Raw genomic sequence first — 16220 nt, 5'->3', positions numbered from 1 at the left:
CTGATTTAGCTCTCTAGATACATTAGCAAGGAAAGTGTGTTTCACTCTGATAAGCCTCTAGGGGGCAGAGATTGCTATTTTAAAAGGTGAAAGAAATACCAGCTATCAGCTTTAGGTGGGGGATAAGTTTGGAATATGTAAAACACACTTCTATAATTTTTAAAATTTTTCATAAATAGTTGTGTGATAACTCTGTGGCAGGGAGTGGGTAGGCATCTATCAAGCATAATAAAAGCAACTAGAGATGTAAAGCATAGGAAGGACACACAAATCCAAAGCTGAAACAATTGGAAATGACATTCATTCTTTTATAAACAGTGTGTCAAAAAATACCTTAACAGCGCATTAAAAAGAATCTGGCTTGTCCTGGACAGTGTGGCTCAGTTGGCTGGAGTGTCGTCCCAGTTACCTAGAGGTTGCTGGTTCGATTCCCAGTCAGGGCACATGCCCAAATTGTGGTTTTGATCCCAAGTTGGGTTGCATGCTGGAGGCAACCAATCTCTCTCCCTCTCTCTCACTTCCTCTCTCTTTGGAAATAAATAAATAAATAAATAAATAAATAAATAAATAAATAAATAAATAAACTAACAAGGCACATGCCCAGGTTGTGGGGTCAATCCCCAGTGGGGGACATGCAAGAGGCAGCCAATCAATGATTCTCTCTCATCAGTGATGTTTCTATCTCTCCCTTCCTCTCTCTGAAATGAATAAAAACCTATTTAATAACCTGATTTTAAATATGTGCAAAACACCTATACTTTTCCACATTTATTCCCTTTTGTCTAGATTGGGTTTAAGAATACAGAGCAGAAAAATCAAAGTGTCTGCTATGATCCTCGCTTTTAGGGGCTACTGTCCCATTTTGGGTATGGCAAGGTCATGGGACTTTCTATGTCCTCAAGTTAGCTATGACTTGCTTAAATGGAAGATTCCCTGAGGCCATATGGCCAAGATTCCTGGGAAAGATTGCAAAGTGGGAGGCTGCTGGGAGGAAAGAATGGGGAACAACTTTAGATGCCCAGTGTCATTTATCCTTCACAAATTGGCTTCTCAGAATCTCTGGATTCTAAGGTCTGTTGCCAATCCAATATTCAGTACTTCCCTGCCTTGCTGGCCTTTTCTAATATGTGTTTCTAAACTACCACTTTGAGCTTAGCTTTCGGCACAACAGGTATTTAGAAAATGTTTCCTTTGTAAAATGCTTAATTAGTTCCAAGTTCCACCATGTGATCAGCTACATATGAATTTCCACCAAAGCCGACCCACACTTTGCTTTCTGGCTCAGCACTGTCTCAGGTTTTCTGAGCCTGGTTTTCAACCTCTTTTTTTTTTTTTTTTTTATAAACAATTGGGTTTCAAGTTTATTCAATAGTACGAGTGGTAAAGCACACATTACAGTTGTCCAAAATAGACGTGAAAATGGGACAGGGAGTCAGAAGAGAAAGATTATTAGAAATTCAAGGTAAGGAATCCGGGTAGAGGTGAGTTCTGAGAGAAGCCTTAAAGGATGAGGTGTGTCCAAGGTGGAATGACGCTGTTGTGATGCCCTGGAGTGAAAGCAGCTGGCCACTCTGGTGACCCACAGAAGCCAGTGCTGGGGGAAGTTCAAGTGCCCGGCAGAATGTGGCCGGCTGCCCTAGGTCTGAACCCTCCCTCTTGTCTCCGGAGACCTGTGTGTATTTCCTGCTTCCAGTTTTGGATACCTCCCAGGATGACAGCTTTTGAACTTCCTTGTTGATAGGCTTTCAGGGTCCTGGGGATGATTAGCAGCTTTTAATATACAAGTCTGTTCTTCCAATCATAGCCTGTATCCATCCTTTGTTCATAAAATATTTAGCATTAAGCCTGTATTCCTTTGGGTTTCATTTCTGTTCAGTCCTAAGGATTTAGATGGGTGGAAAGGATGAGGAGGACCATCTTTCGGTAGAGAAGTCTAAGACAATCCAACCGTAACCTTTAAGGGATTTGGAGTTTTGTTGGATAAAATAAAACACCGAGGAAATAAAAATCTATAAATATATAAGGCAAAAATTTGCAAGGTTTGGTTTTACTAGGTAATACCTTTCTCTTTTTAATATTATGATTTAATTATTAAATAAAGGCCGCCTTTCAGAAAGGGACCACATCAAACATTTTAAGGATGTTGTCTATGATTTAGCCACAGAGGAGCATAACTACATTCTCTGGAAGATTAATTTTTCCAAATGCTCAGCACATAGACCCTAACAAGCAGTTACATATTTATTTCATCTTATACTTGCTGATGGAAATTATATCTGAAGTAAAAAAATATTTGGCGGATTTATAAGGATCCTTTTTAAGCTAAAATTTGACAATGCCCTTTTAGCTTATAATGTCATGCTGTGTATAGAGATGTGGGAATAGAAAATGTCTTTCTGGGCAAAATGCTGACACCTGGAAGGCTTTTGTCAACTTCCAACAAAAGCACTTGGAAAAACTGCATATCAGATGCTATGCAAATGTGTTTCTAATTAGCATATGCCATCAAGTACACTGTATCCTGTTATTTTTTAAAAAAATATATTCCATTTATTTCTTTACAGGGAGGAAGAGAGAGGGATAGAGAGTTAGAAACATCGATGAGAGAGAAACATCGACCAGCTGCCTCCTGCACACCCCCCCCCCCCGCCCCCCACTGGGGATGTGCCTGCAACCAAGGTACATGCCCTTGACCGGAATCGAACCTGGGACCTCTCAGTCCACAGGCCGACGCTCTATCCACTGAGCCAAACCAGCCAGGGCTGTATCCTGTTATTTTGATACCCACTGGAAAACCATTTTATAAGTACCGCGCGCTAACCGATTGCGCCACTGGAGCTCCTGGAAAATCATTTTAATGTCCATTTTAGGACTTTTTCTATCTGAATCTTTCTCATAAAAAGAAAATTTTCTGATAACCCTTTATAATTGTTGTTTATTAAAATAGCAGAAACTCAGCTCTGAGCATTCCTGATCATATGGCCATCTTCCTTTTAATTCCTAGTGTACTAGTACTTTATGCCTCACTGATGCTACTTGTCAATTTCAGTTTTCTTTACCATTTTGTTTCCTCTCTCTTGTGAGCACCTAGAAGACAGGTTCCATGCTCATTTTACTATTTCCTGTAAAACATCTTGCTTAAAATTAGTGTTCAAGGGAACAAATTGTGTTGTGACACTATTCTTTTTTATTTTGTATTCTAAGCTCCTTCAAGTCCTAGGAGAATATCTCATTAATAACCCCCAGCACCTATTACACGCTTTGGTCTTCAGAAGAGCTCAATAAAAGATTATCCCTGCTGAAACCGGTTTGGCTCAGTGGATAGAGCGTCGGCCTGCGGACTGAAAGGTCCCAGGTTCGATTCCAGTCAAGGGCATGTACCTGGGTTGCAGGCACATCCACAGTGGGAGATGTGCAGGAGGCAGCTGGTCGATGTTTCTCTCTCATCGATGTTTCTAACTCTCTATCTCTCTCCCTTCCTTTCTGTAAAAAAAATCAATAAAATATATTTAAAAAAAAAAAGATTATCCCATAAATCTATGGATATTGTATGTGAATGCTGCATTTTATCTTATACCCATGTTTGTCATAGGATTTCAAGAAGAGAGGAGTTGTGTTCAGACAAACCCACAGAAATCACATAAAATGGTCCCATTGGTTTTTTAATGACAACAGAGGCAACTGTATAATGTTGCTGAGAGATCGTAAAACTCCAAACTGGGACAGGTGAAAAATTGATATGGAGACACAGGGATAAATTCTAAAGAGTAATTATACCCTTTATTGTTTTCACATTCATGTTTGGGAGACAAATATGATACAAGCAAGTCCGTAACTTTCTTAACTGCAACTATCAAAACAAATGTGAAGCCTCTTTGCCGTTGGTATCTACGGCAGATGGAAAAGAGTTATTTAAAGGCAACGTTTTGATGATATTATGAGAACAATATCAAGTGAGTGGAGGTTGCCACCTGCTACACAGTTGAATCCACAGATGAAAGTGAAAATTATACCAGTAAGTTATTACTGATGACCTGTTATAAATTATAGTTCAAATAGCCAAATATGGTAGTAAATATCAGGAAAGGGTGCAGAAAGGACAAAAGTAAAAACAAACAAAAAAACCTTGATATTAAAGAAAAAGATGCTTAAAATAATTAAGGCAATATGATTTTTAGTTTTGTGATTTAATCAAAACCCCTGCAAGGGTCTTGTTGACTTGCTACCTCCCTCACATATAAGCCTGTTCTGATGTGAGGGTAACTGAATTGTCAGGTCTGTGTTAGAGGTAGAATTAGCAGCTATGGAAAGAGTTTCTAGTCATCTCTTTTGATGTGAGTAAGGTAAAATACAAGATCCTATTTTGCATACATTTCAGAGGCTAATTTTTAAAGAATAAGAGGCAGCTCTAAGAAAATAAATAACAGAAGCAAGGCCTTTATATAAAAGTAAACTAAATTTGATACAAAAGGAAAGGGAATTTTTAGGAATACAGATGCCTGACAAGAAGACAGCATAATAAATCATTCCAATATTTCAAAAGTAAATTATTTTCCTTAATTTGCCTCAAAATTAGCCAAATTATTTCAAAAATCTTTTTTTTTGGGGGGGAGGGGGTGAGAGGTTGAAATAAATTTTAGAATCTCTTTTATAACTATTATAGGTCATTATTCAGATGATTATAAAGAAACAGATTTTTAAAATTCAACTTTAATTTTGACAAAAGTAATATTATATTTTTGGGCAATTATATTAACATTAAATCATGAAGGAGATATCATGGGTGTGATATCATGCTGAAGTGGTGGCATCCTCACACAGTGTCAGTGAGTAGCATACCTGTTGGTGAATGGGTCAAGGTGTCAGACAGCTTTGTACAGAAAGCCGCAGTAGGGTAAGGGAAAAGAGAGAGGGATAGTAAGGTTGATTCCACTTCCCATATCGGTATTATCATTTTATAATATCCAAATTCTAATTTGGAGTTATTTTGTGGTAAGCTTCTCTCACTTTATTTTCTTCTTCCCCCTTCAAATTCTTATAAAATATGTGACAAAAAGCTAAAGTTCTACTTTTGTATCTCTGTTGCTTAATATGATGAACTATTTATTCAGTTAATGTTGTGTTTTTCCAACTTTCCACTTGCTCAGAGACCAGGCAGCATTGAAGCTTGAGCCCTATCTTTGGAGACTCTCATTAAGTCAGGCAAGGTTAGGTCTGGGAAACCCATGGATTGACAATCTTCTCAAGTGATTCTGAAAGCCAGCCAGGATGTTAAATCCCAATGTGTGTCCTCTTTTACCCCTTCCTGCTTTATGCAGGGAGCACAGTAATATTTCCTTTGAGATTAGGCAGTCTCAATAAGAAAGTCATTAATGTATCGCTTCTGTTAAATACTTGCATGTTAAGGTAGGCTTCCGTGTATTAACATAGACTGCCAGCTCTCTTTTGAGATCCCACTACTTCTGGAATTATCTAAGAATCTAGGGGGTTTACTCAGTCTAAAAGGTGCAGTCTACTTTCCAAGGCCAGTTCCGGAGAATGTCTGTGACTCTAATCTGCTCCCGGCTGAATGTGCCTCCAGGACTCACATGGTATTTGATGGAAGCTTGCAGGCATGCCCTTGCTGACTAAACCCTTGGCCAGGCCTTAGCTCCACAATTAGGCTTTGTAGTTAGAGCTCCTTTTACTTCACACTCACATGCTTGCCAAAACAATGCTGGTCCTGAGGTCATCTTCAAGATTAATCTGTGTATCTTTCTGTGTGTGTGTGTGTGTGTGTGTGTGTGTGTGTGTGTGTGTGTGTGTATGCCAGAATCAATGTTGTTTAAAAAAATCTATAGACCCTCATGATAAGCTTATCACTTCAGCCCAGATTACCCTTTTGTTATGGTGAGTGAATGTCCTCTCTGGGTAGCAAAATAGCTCCCAAACTTTAACTTTCATTAAAATCGCCTGGAGGATTTATTAAAACAAAGATCGCTGGCCCCAATCTTTGAGTTTCTTTCTCAACAGGTGTTATGGACTGAATTGTGTCCCTCCCAAAGCTATACGTTGAAGCCCTAACCTCAGTACTTCAGAATGTGACTGTATTTGGAGACAGGACCTTTAAAAAGGTAATTAAGGTTAAATGAGGTCATAAGAGTGGGGCCCTAATGAAAGATGACTAATTTTTCTTTTAATAAAAAGAGGAAGAGACTCCAGAGATACTCACACACAGAGGAAAAGCTATGTGAGGACACAGCTGGAAGGCAGCCATCTGAAACAGAGAGAGAGAGAGAGAGAGAGAGAGAGAGAGAGAGAGAGAGAGAGAGAGAGAGAGAGAGAGACTGAGACCACAGAAGAACCAAATCTGTGCAATCTTCATCTTATACTTCTAGCCTCCAGAACTGAGAAGCAATAAATTTCTTCTGTTCAAGCCACCTAGTCTGTGGTATTGTGTTATGGCAGCCCTAGGAGATTAATAAAGTAGATATGGTGTGAGTGCAAGAATTTACCTTTTTAATAAGTTTCCAGATGATGTTGGTGCAGCTGGTCTGAGGACCACACTTTGTGAGCTACTGGGCTAGCAAAGCAGGATAAAATATTAACACCTAGAAACTGATGGCATTTCTATAACCAATAATGAATTCTCAGAAAGAGAAACTAAATAAACAATCCCATTTACCATTGAAACAAAAAAAATTAAGATACTTAGAAATAAACTTAACCAAGGAGGTAAAAGACTTGTACTCAGAAAATGACAGGACATTGAAAAAAAGAGATAGAGGAAAATATACACAAGTGGGAGAATATGCTGTGTTCATGGATTGGTAGAATTAACATCATTATAATGTCCATACCACCCAAAGTAATTTATAGATTCAATGTAACCTATGCCAATGGCATATTTCATAGAGCTAGAACAAATACTCCAAAAATTTATGTGGAACCAAAGAAGATCCAAAATAGTCACAGCAATCTTGAGAAAGAAGAAAGTTGGAGGGATCACAATATCAGATTTTAAGTTATACTACAAAGCCACTGTACTCAAAACAGCCTGGTACTGGCACAAGAACAGACATATAGAGCAATGGAACAAAACAGAGACACCAGAAATCAGAAATCGGCCCAAGCCATTATGCTCAATTAATATTTGACAAAGGAGGCAAGAGCATACAATGAAGTCAAGACAATCTCTTCCATAAATGGTGTTGGGAATATTGGACAGATACATGCAAAAAAAATGAAACTAGACCACCAATTTATACCACACACAAGAATAAACTCAAAAAGGACAAAAGACTTAAATGTAAGTTTTGAAACCATAAAAATCTTAGAAGAAACCAGAGGCAGCAAAATCTCAGACATCTCTCATAGCAATGTTTACAGATACATCTCCTAGGGAAAAGGAAACTAAGGAGAAAATAAACAAATGGGACTACATCAAATTATAAAGCTTCTGCACAGCAAAATAAACCATCAACAAAATGAAAAGGGAGCCCACTGTATGGGAGAATATATTTGTCAATGATACATCTGAAAAGGGTTAATATCCAAAATATATAAGGAACTCATACAACTTAACAGAAGGAAGACAAGCAATCCAATTAAAAAATGGGCAAAGGACCTAAATAGACACTTCTCCCAAGTGAACATACAGATGGCCAACAGACATATGAAAAAATTAACAAAGTCACTGATTATCAGAGAGATGCAAATTAAAATGACAATGAAGTATCACCTCACACCTGTCAGAATGGCAACTGTCAACAAATTAATAAATGACAAGTGCTGGTGAGGATTTAGAGAAAAGAGAACCCTAGTGCACTGCTGGTGGAAATGCAGACTGGTGCAGCCATTGTGGAAAATAACACGGAGTTTTCTCAAAAAAATTAAATATGGAACTGCCATTTGACCCAGTGATCCCACTTTTAGGAATATATCCTAAGAAACCTGAAACACCAATTAGAAAGAATGTGTGCACCCCTATGTTCATATCAGCAGAATTTACAATAGCTAAGATCTGGAAACAGCCCAAGTGCCCATCAGTAGATGAGTGGATAGAAAAGCTGTGGTACATTTATAGCATGGAATACTATGCAGCAGTGAAAACGAAGGATCTTATACGCTTTGAGACAGTCTGGTGGGACCTGGAGAGTATTATGCTAAACAAAATGAGTCAGTCAGAGGAAGACAGGTATCACATGATCTCACTCATATGTGGAATCTAATGGACAAAATAAAATGATTAACAAAATAGATCCAGAGACATAGAAGCATGGAACAGACTATAGAATCTCAGAAGGAAGGCAGGGGTGGGTGGGAAGAGATCAACCAAAGAACTTGTATTCATATATGCATAACCCATGGACACATACAATAGGGTGGTAGAGGCCTGGGGCGGTCAATGGGGTTCGGGGGAAGGGGACATATGTAATACTTTCAACAATAAAGATTTAATTAAAAAATTAGCTTAGAGCAATACCTATAAATAATTATGTCTAACTTCCCCTGGTCCCTCCCCCGCTAATAAAACACCCAAAAAACTGGGCTAGGTCTCCTAGGTAAGGTTTAAGACATGGAAAAGCAGAACATCATTCATTGTTCCCTATGATTTGGTGGCCCTGCTTGCTCCCTGGAGCTGTGTGACCAGTTACTAATCAGAGAAGTCTTTCCCCGGAGGCAGAGCTGAGTAAACAGAACAGGAGAAAGGTCAGTGCAGGTCTCTGGACCTGGAAAAAGCCCTCAGTTGTAGGGAGATAAGCTTTATCTCCCACAGTTCTAAACCATCCCATTAAGTTGATGAGGTTTGCAAAGGTGAACAGCTTTCTTGAGGTCACACAGCTGGAAAGGGCAGAGCCGGGCCTGGAGCCCAGTTCTGATTGCCTCTGGACAACTCCCCGCGGCTCTGCCAAAGCTTTAGCTATAGAGATGGAATCTGGTGGTGTGCGTGCAAAAATCCTTATACCAACATACAGGGCAGTTAAGCCCCAGTTAAAAGCCTGGACTCCAACTGTGATAATTAACCATCACAGCAGCCGTTTTAATTTTAAGGGAAGAAATATATCCCCCGCTTTTCATGTTCCTGACCCCAGCCTATCCTGGCAGGCCTGCTGATGCTTCAGACTTACCTGGTATATTTATGCTATCAAAGAACTATAGTGGTCTTTGGTTTTTTTTTAATAAAGACTGTTTTTTTAACTTTATTAAAGAGTTAGTGGGCTAACCAAGCACAGAAGCACCTTGTTTCTCAGCATTCACACTTAGTCTTTTTTTTCTAGTTAAAAATGTATTCTATATTCTTTAGAGTTCGAGAAGGACTACTCCCCTTTACATGTCTCCAAACTTTTGAATTTGAAATGGAGATGGAGAAAAAAAGTTTATGAAAGTAAAGTTCATATTCAACTTATATTCACACACTCAAAAAAAATGTTAGCAACAACAGATGTCTCTGCTTGTAGGAACAGATTTATCCTAAATCTGGACACAATGAACTCTTTTTATTTTCTTAGAAAAGCAGATCTTTGGCCAGATTTGGTGGAATACTTCACTCTTGTGAGTTAAAATTATTTCAGCCTATATTTTTTTCCAGCCTATATTTTAATGATGTGAAATGACAAATATAATTCTTCATTATTTTTTTTCTTTAGGTATTATTTCTATATAATATTCTCTATTGTCTAGGACAATACTGACATATAGTCCTATTCATTCAGCTATTCTTGCATTGATTCTGGCTTGATTTTTTAAAAAATATAGTGTCTTAATATTTATTATACAAAGCACTTATTTTATTAATATATTTTATTGCTTTCAGAGAGGAAAGGAGAGGGAGAAAGAGATAGAAACATCAATGATGAGAGAGAATCATTGATGGGCTGCCTTCTGCAAGACCCCACTGGGTATGGAGCCACCCTTGACTGGACTTGAACTCAGGACCCTTCAGTCTACAGGCTAATGCTCTATCCACTAAGCCAAACCAGTTAGGGCTATTTTACCAAGCATTTAGAGAATTTCAGGTTTACTGATTATACAGTAGATTATAGTAGAAGATTTTCACTTTATCTCTGTCCATATACCTGACAATATATGATGCTAGACAATTTCTACAGATATGAAGAGAAAAAGTTGTATTATTATTATATAGCAAACATGTACACTTTGACATATTCACACATTTTATATGTTTCCAGTAAGTGAAATTTAGGTATAATTTTCCAAAGAAATGTTGGACATAACTGACATTATCCTTTTTGTTCTACATGCTATGCTAATTTGCTTCCACATTAAATTACACAATTTAAAAGGGCAATATTTTATATAAGAGTTTCAGCAAGTAATGTATTATTGGATGATCAGTTGTACTATTTCCCCCCAGTCATTGCTAATCTTTCCCTCTCACTGGGAAAGTTAGTTTGGACTTTTCCTATTCCAAAACTTTACTCAAAGTTTTAATTTTTAAATGTTTTCATATCCCTTTCTCAATGACATGCCATTTTTCACATACTATCTCAACTCTTTAACAATTATACTTTAATTGAACAAAGTTAGCTCTCTGTTTAAACTGTGCTTGCTTGGTATTTTAACATGTTCTTTTCTGGTTTTGGAACTTAAATGTTATGCAGATTGATTCCCTTTTTGATGAAAGTAATACATTAAATGGAATCACTTGTTCGTTCATTTGTCATATAGTTATTTAGCACCTACTATATGCAAATGCAGTGTTGTAGCTGCCACAGGAAGTACAATGATGTAGTCATTAACCATAAATCTCTAGGAGGTCAAGGACCATGTTTAGGACCACATTGTGGCTGTGTCCTCAATATTTGCTGTGCTGCTTGGTATGTGATAGGTACTAATGAACTACTTCATGAACAAATGAATATCTGATATACCTTAATCTAATGTATCAGTTAATTATTGTCATTTGTAGTCTTTTCTTCATAAATTTTTAAAGAGAAAATGTTTTCCATAATTATTGATCTAAATGAATTTAGATTAATCCATAGAAGATAATGAGTTTATGCAGTATAAAATTTCTAGCTTCCCAAGTCTTTAATAAACTAATGGCAATATTACATGTCACAAAAGACCATTTCCAAAGTTAAAATTTCTCACTAATAACTTACATTTATTTTATCTCACCATTTTTTATAGAACAATAAAATAATGGTTATGGCACAGAGATTTCTTATCTGTGCTGCTTAGAAAGAATTGGGAGAAAATGAGAATGCCAGGGCTTGGATCAGGAGCTATGTTGGCGACCTGCAGTTAGTGGAACTTTCTCCATATTTACATGGGAGGAAGGATGTAATAGTGAAGCATGAGTTCTGTTTGAGTGCTTGCTTACAGTCTCCTCCAAGTTTATTTGAATATATGTGCATTCTTGATGTTGGGGAGATTCAGGCAAGGTTGACAAGATGTAAGCAAGGAACAGAGCTGGAATACGATTAAACATTTCTCCAGTTAATGCAATAATAAAATTGAAACTCCTTACCATTAACGCATAGGAGCCTGCAATGAGCTGTTTCCAGCCAACTGATCATATCTCCTATCACTCTCTCCTTTATATGGAGTCTTCATGCCGTTGTTCAAACTTCATAAGGTCTTTTCTGCCCTTGGGGCCTTTATACTTGCTGCTCCTCTACCTGGAATGCTTTCCTCAGATCTCTTGATAGCTTCCTCCTTCTCATCTTCAGATCTCTGCTCAAATGTCATCTCCTACCATAACCATCACTGATTGCTATTTAAAATAGCTCCTCTCCTTCCTGCTCCCTCCCTATTCTTGTGTAAGCTTGGGCTTGTTTGACTTCAGATCCTGTCCTTGTCTATCTGCCCCTGGGCTGTTGGTCAGTGAGGCTGACTACTGCAGGCTATATTTTCCAGGCTGGCATGTCAACTGGCTTCTTGTTGCATCTGACCAATGGGTGGCATTAAGGCAGAGATGGAAGGAATTTCTCTCCCCCTTCTCTGACTTCATTCGTGCTAATCTCTGCAAAGTCTCACTATCCTATTTGATTCTTTAGCTCTTTCACTAATTCATTACCTTTGTTTTAAATAGAATATTTCCTTGATTGTATACTAACTAAGCATATTACTCTTCCTTATTTTCTTTAAACCTATCTGCAATTATTTCTGTTAATATTTGTGCTATCTGTACTGCACTGTACTGTTACTATTTTTCTTTAGTGGAATGTAAAATCTAAGAGGACAGACACTTTGTCTTATTTATCACTGTATTTTTAGCATTTGGTACAGTGCCTGGCACATGGTAGTTACTCAATAAACATTTTCTGAGTAAAACATTTTTTCACATTTTAAATTCAATAATAGTAGTGGCACACACAGTATTCCTATGCTAATTAGTTCTTTGAACACCAAACCTAATGAAAAGGCCATTATTTTTCCCTAATCCAAAGAGAAATAGGGGTGTTTTAATTTGTTTTAGAGGAAAGTGAAAAAAAGCATCTAAGAAGTTTAATTCTATGAGATTCAGAGTTATAAGCTAGATCAAGACTTTTATAAATCCACATGGATTATCCTTATAAGTCTGTGGTGCCCCCATTCTTAACAAATGGTCTTTTATATATGGGTGTGCGTGTACTTTTGAATTATAATCCTAATATGGGACAATTGTTTGGTCGATTTGACAATGCTGTGATTCCCTTCAGCTTGGTTGGCATCAACAAAAACTCAGGGAACATCTTACTTTGCAAACGAAAGTGACATATCACATTTCGTCCCAAACAATGTCCTAATGAATATCAGACAAATTTTATTCTGTTGGTGGCATCATGATCAATCTACTATTGAATGTGTTTTCAATTTTCTAAAGACAATGCTGCTTTTGGACACTTGTATAAGCTTTTGTAGAATAATCAAAGCCCAAATATTAAATTATTGGTCAGCTGTAAAAAAAAGCAAGTTCTGGCATACTATATTTATTTATTGGTTTATCTGTGAATCTACCTCTCCACCTGTGTACTCATTCATTAGTATACAGTTATTAGTAATAAATAGTTTTAAAGGTACTTACAGCAATACAGACCATATACAAGATAAAGAGAATGAACGGTTTTGATGATTAGAACAGAAGTAAATAATGAAGAGTAAGGGAAACTGGATATAAATTTAGTATACAAAAAGCATGCTAAATGATTTTTAATAGTTTCTAGAGGTAGGCCAAGAGCTGATTCTGAGCTTTCCAGCAACCAAAACAAAGAGAGAATCAAGTTTCTAGTGTCTATAGGATTAATATATGAAAAATCATTCAGGAGAAGCTAAGCCTTTTCAGGTCCTGAAATCTGAAAAGATACCCAGTGGGTTCTCATATGGGGACAAACATAGCTTGGTCAGAAACCAGAAGGGAAATGTGAGAAATGATTCCAAATATGGTCCGATATCAGAAGTGGATAGAGCTTGTCACTGTGGCTGCAGAGACAGGCTGAGGGCATCCCCAGAGAGAAAGCCTGATCGTTTTGTTACATGTCATCTAGTGAAGTCCTCTAATTTGATGGGTGAGGCTGCTGGCTTCAGAATGGATAAACAGCTTTTTCAAAAGCTTGCAGTGTATATGATATGCAAGAGTTAGGATTCTAATCAATGTCTTTGACTCCATAGTCAGTGTTTAACAAACATCCTAGATAAAAAAAATGTAACCTAATTTTGTTTTCCCAGTTCCATAAATCAGTGAGAGATGGAGGAGGGAATAATATAGCTATAATCCAGGGTGTGAGTCAGCAAGCTGGTAGGAAATAAAGGGCCTAGGTGTGCAGGAGTTAAAAAAGCAGGAGTTGCAGTGTTAGTGTGGTCATGTAGGAAAGAAAATGGATGTTGAAATCAGATAGACCTGGCATAAATTCAATTTTTGCCATCTCTCAGTTTTGTGACCTAGACAAGTTATTTATCATTTTAGAGATTCTATTTCCTTATCTATAAAATAACAATAGTGAAACAAACATTGAAGTATTATTTCAAGAATGCAATAATGTGTGGATAGTAATTGATAGCGAGTAAACTGTAATGTTAGCTTTTAATGTAATTATGATTATTATCATATCAAAGAAGTAATTAAGAAAGCAAACAGCTCAATGCATAACTATAAATTGAAGTTTGGTACAGGTAAGAAGTAAAATACCAGGCTGAAAACAAAAAGTCACAAATTACAAAGAGCAAGTCTAAACTTAAGATCAAGAAGCCTCGGGCACAGAAGGCCGCAGAGCCAGGCGCACAGGAGAACCCATTCTAATTTCCCAGAATGAGAAAGGCTCCTTTTAATGCACCGTTATGTTTCATTCAGGAATGTTTCCTTTGCTTTCTCCTGGCTCAGGACCCTGTCCCAACACTCAACCCACTGGGGAAGTCGTGCTCATTATTGTGAAAATGAGAGCAGATTCTGACCTAATGGGACAAAGAATGCTACTGCCAATCTCAACAAGGGAAACACATTCAGTATTTTCCAGATGCTAATTTGAGTATACATACATATGAACGCAACCATGGAAGTTGGTGGTAACTGTTTAACCTTTGGTGTATTATCTACTACATCCAAGTCCAACTATTCATAAAATGTCAGAGGAGGAAAATAATGACTGAGAAGAAATGGCACAAATTGAGCACTGTATTCTTTAAAAAATATATTTTTATTAATTTCTGAGAGGAAGGGAGAGGGAGAGAGAGATAGAAACATCAATGGTGAGAGAGAATCATTGATTGACTGCCTCCTGCACACACCACACTGGGGATCGAGCCCACACCAGGACATGTGTCTTGAACAGGAATTGAATCATGACCCCCTCACCCTCCCTAGCCTCTGGCTATAACCACACTGTTGTTGTGTGTGTCTATGGGTTTTGCATACATGTTCTTTGACTAATCTCTTCATCTTCTTTCTTGCAGTATCTCTTCTGCCTCCCCTCTGACAGCTGTCAGTCTGCTTCCTGTATCCATGCCTCTGGTTCTATTTTGTTCATCAGTTTATTTTGTTCACTAGATTCCACATATAAGTGAGATCAAATGGTGCCTGTCTTTCTCTGACTGGCTTATTTCACTTAGCATGATAATCTCCAAGTCCATCCATGCTGTTGCAAAAGGTAAGATTTCCTTCTTTTTTATGACCATGTAATATTCCATTGTGTAAATGTACCACAGCTTTTTTCATCTATGATGGGCACCTGGACTGTTTTCAGATCTTGGCTATTGTAAATAACACTGCTATGAACATAGGGTACATATATGCTTTCACATTGGTGTTTCAAGATTTGTAGGATATATTCCCAGAAGTTGGATCACTGTGTCAAAAGGCAGTTCCATTTTTAATTTTTGAGGAAACTCCACACTGTTCTCCACAGTGGCTGCATCAGTCTGCATTCCCACCAGCAGTACACTAGGGTTCCCTTTTCTTCACATCCTGGCCAGCACTTGTTTGTTGTTTTATTGATGATAGCCATTCTGGCAGGAATGAGGTGGTACCTCATTGTTGTTTTAATTTGCATCTTTCTGATGATTAGTGACCTTGAGCATTTTTTAATGTGTCTCTTGGCCTTCTGTATGCCCTCTTTCAAAAAGTGTCTATTTAGGTCCTTTGCCCAATTTTTGATTGGATTGCTTATCTTCCTTTTGTTAAGTTGTATGAATTCCCTGTAAATGTTGGAGATTAAACCCTTATCAGAGATAATATTGGCAAATATGTTCTCCTATGCAGTGGGCTTTCTTGTCGTTTTGTTGATGGTTTCTTTTGCTGTCATATTAGTTTTTAATCCCTTAGGAAAGCATTGAGAGGGTATTCCATGGGTAATCTTTATCATTACAAAGGACTAGGGAATTCTATCATCCAATTAGGAAAAAATCAGTTTAAAATGTCAACACATGGAGACTGTGGTAATTAGAACACATTTAATACCTGTTTTTTTTTTTCTTTTAGTGTGGATGTCTTTATTTCAATTTATCTATGTGGGGGTAGTAGTATTGCCACTGTGACATTTATATGATATTTATATAACTATGTGCTATTTAGCCATCCTCACTAAAATTGATTTTCTAGTTAGATACTTCTAAATGTCCAATTTTCTTTGGCAAGAGAATATGGTTGATTTCAAATTAGAGTTGATAAGTCTTATGGATTACTTTTGTAGATATGAAGTTGTTTGGATACAACACTAACTTTTTACTGATTTCAAGGGTCACTTCAACTAGTCTGGCTGGGGAGGTAGAGGTTCCCATCCTCCTCATTTATCTCTGCT

The sequence above is a fragment of the Myotis myotis genome, unplaced genomic scaffold, assembly GCF_014108235.1.
Source record: "Myotis myotis isolate mMyoMyo1 unplaced genomic scaffold, mMyoMyo1.p scaffold_m19_p_5, whole genome shotgun sequence".
NCBI lineage: Eukaryota > Metazoa > Chordata > Mammalia > Chiroptera > Vespertilionidae > Myotis > Myotis myotis.
The sequence above is the reverse complement of the archived record's forward strand: the minus strand, read 5'-3'. Positions refer to the sequence as shown.